This window comes from Scyliorhinus torazame, chromosome 5 (assembly GCF_047496885.1).
Source record: "Scyliorhinus torazame isolate Kashiwa2021f chromosome 5, sScyTor2.1, whole genome shotgun sequence".
NCBI classification, from domain to species: Eukaryota; Metazoa; Chordata; class Chondrichthyes; order Carcharhiniformes; family Scyliorhinidae; genus Scyliorhinus; species Scyliorhinus torazame.
The window spans coordinates 153381867-153387956 of record NC_092711.1 but is presented as its reverse complement, the minus strand read 5'-3'; the positions used below and the strand labels follow the sequence as shown (position 1 = coordinate 153387956).

General features: G+C 48.2%; 1 long non-coding RNA gene across 1 annotated transcript; it reads right to left on the bottom strand.

The window, feature by feature from the left end:
- Positions 1 to 459: 459 nt before the first annotated feature.
- Positions 460 to 4778, bottom strand: LOC140422153 (uncharacterized). Its single transcript, XR_011947286.1, has 2 exons — positions 4500 to 4778; positions 460 to 1846 (listed from the first exon to the last, which is right to left on the bottom strand). It is a non-coding gene; the product is annotated as an uncharacterized lncRNA (long non-coding RNA).
- Positions 4779 to 6090: the final 1312 nt, after the last annotated feature.

Sequence of the window (6090 nt, the reverse complement as noted above, 5' to 3'; positions counted from 1 at the left end):
ATTTTTATACTCAATGCCCCGACCAATGAAGACAAGCATGCCGCCTGCCTTCTTAGCTCCTTATCAACCTGCGTTGCCACTTTCAGTGATATGGTTATTGTAATTTCCCAATCTACCACAGACAACTTGCCCCTCATACCATGACAGTCTCCTTCTGCGAGAAACACCCAGATAAATTAGGCAAAAGAACCCTGTAACCACCATAGCCCATCTTCATGGCAACGTGGCTGCTTTGGGAACTAAATATCTTCCAACGTGCAAAGACCTTTTCATTCTGTGCTCCTCGTCAAACTTGGAACCAGGTAATCGCAACGAGGCTCAAAAATGGTCAGCCCACCGGAGGCAGAGGTGTTAGACCGGCCAGTCCAGCAGAAAGAAACCCTCCAATCATCACCATTCACCAGATGTCAGAATGAACAAAATGCGGTCCTGGATGTCAGTGAGAGCAGAAACAATAACAACGGAGCCAACATCTGTAATTTATTGTGAACTTGTTGGAGTCACAATAGGTGTGATGAATCACAAAACCCCTCCCCACATTGAGAGCAGATGAATGGTCTCTCCCCAGAATTAACTCTCTAGTGTCTCCGTAGTTGGGACGGATCATTGAATGTCTCCCCTGCTCAGAGCAGGTGAATGGCCTCTTCGAGGTGTGAACTCGCTAGTGTTCCTGCAGGGTGTATGGATATCTGAAACCCTTCCCTCACTAAGAGCAGGTTAACGCTTCTCCCCAGTGTGAACTTGCTGGTGTCTCTGCAGGTTGGATAACCGAGTGAAGCCCTTCTCACACTGAGAGCAGGTGAACGGCCTCTCCCCAGTGTGAACTCGCTGGTGTGTCCGCAGGTCGGATGATTGAGTGAAGCCCTTCCCACACTGAGAGCAGGTGAATGGCCTCTCCCCAGTGTGAACCCACTGGTGAATCCGCAGTTTCGATAACTCAGTGAAGCCTTTCTCACACTGAGAGCAGCTGAATGGCCTCTCCCCAGTGTGAACTCGCTGGTGTCTCTGCAGGTGGGATAACTGAGTGAAGCCCTTCTCACACTGAGAGCAGGTGAAAGGCCTCTCCCCAGTGTGAACTCGCTGGTGTGTCCGCAGGGCGCATAACACAGTGAATCCCATCCCACACACAGAGCAGGTGAACGGCCTCTCCCCAGTGTGAACTCACTGGTGTGTCCGCAGGTCGAATGATTGAGTGAATCCCTTCCCACACTGAGAGCAGGTGAACGGCCTCTCCCCAGTGTGAACTTGCTGGTGTCTCTGCAGGCTGGATATCTGAGTGAAGCCCTTCTCACACTGAGAGCAGCTGAATGGCCTCTCCCCAGTGTGAACTCGCTGGTGTGTCCGCAGGGCGCATAACACAGTGAATCCCTTCTCACACACAGAGCAGGTGAACGGCCTCTCCCCAGTGTGACTGCGCCGATGAGCTTCCAGCTCAGATGGAGCCCTGAATCCCTTCCCACAGTCCCCACATTTCCACCGTTTCTCCATGTTTTAGGTCTCCTCGTGTCTCTTCAGGTTGGGCAATCAGTTGAAGCCTCATCCACACACAGAACACGTGTATGGTCGCTCCCCGCTGTAAATGGTGTTTTGTATTTTCAGGTTGTGTAACTGGTGAAAGCTCTTTCCACAGTCAGTGCTCTGGAACACTCTCACTCGGGTGTGTGTGTCTCGGTGCTTTTCCAGTCGCACTGATGGTTAAAATCTTTTGAAGCCGACAGAACAGACAAACATTTCTCCTTCTGGATTCAAAGTCCGGTGATATCCAGTTCCAAGGAATTGAGAGACTCAGTCAGATCGAGATGTGAAGTTTGAGATTTCTGTCTGTAATTCCTCCTCTTCTAATATCCTGTAAAAACAATTTACAAAAGACATCACGGTCAGTACAGGATAGAAATTCAGAACAGACAATTCTAGTTCCGGGAGAACATTCTTTCCTCTCTCATTCCCCAAAAGCTGTAAATCTCCATCCCACACACTCTCCCTCCATTCTCACTCTGCTGTATCTAATATTCATCCTCCCAATTCTCCTGAAGGTGCTGATTCAGGCTGATTGATAGATCCATGCTCACTGCTTCCTGTCCTAGGCATAGAGATCATAACAAATAAGAGCTGCAGTTGGCCATTTGGCCCATCGAGCCTGCTCATCTATTCTGTGCGGTCATTGGCCGATCTCTGTCAGCGACATTATCCGTGTTATTGACCAGAGGCTGAGTGTGCTGACTCAATATCTGTGAGCTCATGAGGCTGAGCTGCAAAACACCATGAGGAGGCTCGATGATCCGGAGGAGAGAATTCTGAATGTTGAGCAAGATACTCCTCGGCGGAGGCAAGAATTCAATCCTTGGAAAACCGGCTGAGTGGTGTGGTGGAGTCATGGAGAACTTGCAGGACTCCGGGTCAGAAAAAGAACATCCGAGTCGTTGGCCTGCCAGAAGGTGTGGAGGGTGAGGTTCTGGTTAGGTTCTTCGAGGACCTGCTGCCACGTTTTCTCAAGCTGGATGTGAAGACTGGGTGTTTTAAATTAGAAAGGGCATCGGATCCGGTCTTTGAGACTGAGGGAGTTTTCATCCCAGGCCTGTGCTCATTCACTTCCACAACTTTATAGATTACCAGAGGGTCCTGGAGACGGGTAAGGTTAGTTGTGACCTTGTAGAAGTCTATAAAATAATGAGGAGCATAGATAAGTTATATAGTCAACATCTTTTCTCCAAGGTAGAGGAGTCTAGAGGGTATAGGAGAAGAGAGATACAAATGAGACCAGAGGAGAAGTTTCTTCACACAGAGGGTGGTGAGCATCTGGAATGGCTTCCAGAGTCAGTGGTAGAGGCGGGTACAATTTTGTCCTTTAAAAAGCAGTTAGAGAGTTACATGGGCAGGGTGGGTTTAGAGGGATATGGGCCAAATGCTGGCAAGTGGGACTAACTTAGTGATAGAAACTGGGCGGCATGGACAAGCTGTAAACATCTATGACTCTACCTGGAACAAAAATAAACCTCGCCTGAAGTCTGTTAAGCTCCAATCACCAGGAGCTAAGGGAGGGTATGGTCTCCTGAAAATCAGGCTTCATCAACTGGCCTCTCGTCTTAGGTTCATAAGGGATTGGGGTAGGATGGACTCAACATTCATCTGGCTCAATACAGAAGCAGACCAGTCAGGTCTCCCTCGATCCAAAACTGGCATAGGCTGATTATGGAAAGCATCTCCATGCAATTTTTAATGTCTGTAATTCATTCCGAGTCTGATGCATTGGGTAAAGTATGGGACTCCTATCTCAAATACATAGGCTGCAATTTGACTGACTTGCTCCTCCTGGGCATTCCATGAGTGAATTAAATTTAACTTAAGCTGGGAGTAGGGCATAGCGGTTAATGCTGCTACCTCAGTGCCAGGGACCCAGGTTAAATTCCAGCCTTGGGTGGCTGTCTGTGTGGAGTTTGCACATTCTCCTTGTGTCTTTGTGAGTTTCCTCCGGTTGCACCACTTTCCTCCCATTGTCCAAAGTTGTGCAGCGAAAGTGAATTGGTCACACTAATTTGCCCCTTAGTGTCCAAGATGTGTAGGTTAGGTGGGTTGACCATGATCAATGCACCGGGTTATGAGGATAGGATGGGGAGTGGGCTTCAGTGAAATGCTCTTTCTGAGGCTCAGTGCAGATGTGAAGGGGCGAATGGCCTTCTGCACTACAGGAGTTCTATGTCATCTATGTTCTGTTGTTCATTTTAATTTGATTATGCTGTTAGTCCGTTTGTGATATTTTTGGATTTACAAACTGAATTGTTATATAATCTTACCCTCTTTCCCCACTCACTACTTTAACCTGTTAACTGGTTCTTCAATTGATCTGGCATTTCATCTCGAGGCTCTGGTCCCTCAAATATCCTGTTCCAAATTAATTCTGCAATGTGTTGCTTGGATTTATGTTGGCAATATCTCTTGTTCCATTCTGTGCCCATTTGCCACCATTTTTTCCTGTTACTCTGTTGCATTCATTCTTTAAAAATGATGTAAAACATAACAATTTATTAAAAATCTGTCCAACTCATCCGTGAATATATTCAATGACCCCACACCCCACTGGTCCATGTGGAAGAGAAATCCAGAGATGAATAACCCTCCAAGGGAAGAGATGACTGGATTGTACTTTATTGCAGAACCATAAATAATATATCTAATGTGTACCATATAACAGCACGAGACATGTCTCTGTCTGGTATTAATTTACTATCTCCTTGAATGTTAGCCAGCTCCTTGATAAACCAGCCCTTTAATTGTGAACATTAGGAAAGGGACCATCCTTTTACACAGACAAAAAATGTGTCATGCTGAGGGAGCAAACGCTGTCAATGTCTTTAAGAGAGAGAGAGACCTGGGCCAAGCTCTGCAGAGTCTACACCCTCCCTGGATTCACTACCTTTCCCTTCAGTTGCTGCAAGTGACCAATTGAAGGTCCGAATGAGAAAATAAATGGAAAGGGGGAGAAAAGTAAGTGTTTTACTCACAGATGTTGGAGACAGGAGGAGGTTTTCAGTCTGTGTAAAGCCCCAGGTTTCCTCAGTGTCCAGCTTCCGCGTTCAGACAACGGGGGAGCTGATTGGATGGGGAAGAGAGTCCTTGCGGTTTATCAACTCTTCCCATTGGTCAACAACCTTCCTCCGCCTCACTCATTGTTTCCCCCTCCTCGAGACAAGGTTTCCAGGCAACCAGCTGACTGCTCCGGCCAGAACAAGAAGCCTCTCGGTGATTTCCCCCCCCCCTGCCCGGACCGGAACTTGAGCATGTCCGAGGGTGAGGAGAGAATGCGCATGTGCGAGGGAAGGTTCACCCCTGACCTGTCTGCTGAGGCATTGACCAATGGGAAGAGGTGGAGGACCGGAAGAACTCTGGTCCTCCAGCCAATCACCGCGGGTTTTGTGGAAATGGCAATTGATCTTCACACAGACTGAAACAAAGTACAGCACGTGAACAGGCCCTTCGGCCCTACAAGCCCGTTCTGACCATGCTGCCCGACTAAACTACAATCTTCTACACTTCCTGGGTCCGTATCCCTCCATTTCCATCCTATTCATGTATTTGTAAAGATGCCCCTTAAATGTCCCTATCGTCCCTGCTTCCACCACCTCCTCCGGTAGCGAGTTCCAGGCACCCACTACCTTCTGTGTAAAAAAGTTGCCTCGTACATCTACTCTAATCCTTGCCCCTCGCACCTTGAACCTATGCCCCCTAGTAATTGACCCCTCTACCCTGGGGAAAATCCTCTGACTATCCACTCTCTCTATGCTCCTCATAATTTTGTAGACCTCCATCAGGTCGCCCCTCAACCTCCGTCGGACCAGTGAGAACAAACCGAGTTTATTCAACCGCTCCTCATAGATAATGCCCTCCATACCAGGTAAATCTCTTCTGCACCCTCTCTAAAGCCTCCACATCCTTCTGGTAGTGTGGCGACCAGAATTGAACACATTACTCAAAATGTGGCCAAACTAAGGTTCTATACAGCTGCAACATGACTTGCCAATTCTTATACTCAATGCCCCGGCCAATGAAGGCAAGCATGCCGTATGCCTTCTTGACTACCTTCTCCACCCGTGTTGCCCCTTTCAGCGACCTGTGGACCTGTACACCGAGATCCTTTCATCAAATTTACAGTGAAGGAGGCCATTCGGCCCATCGGGTCTGCACCGGCTCTTGGAAAGAGCACCCCACCCAAGGTCAACACCTCCACCCTATTCCCATAACCCAGTAACCCCACCCAACACTAAGGGCAATTTTGGACACTAAGGGCAATTCATCATGGCCAATCCACCTAACCTGCACATCTTTGGACTGTGGGAGGAAACCGGAGCACCCGGATGAAACCCACGCACACACGGGGAGGATGTGCAGACTCCGCACAGACAGTGACCCAAGCCGGAATTGAACCTGGGACCCTGGAGCTGTGAAGCAATTGTGCTATCCACAATGCTACCGTGTTGCCCTGGGACCTCTCTGACTTTCAATACTCTTGAGGGTTCTACCATTCACTGTATATTCCCTACCTGCATTAGACCTTCCAAAATGCATTACCTCACATTTGTCCGGATTAAACTCCAT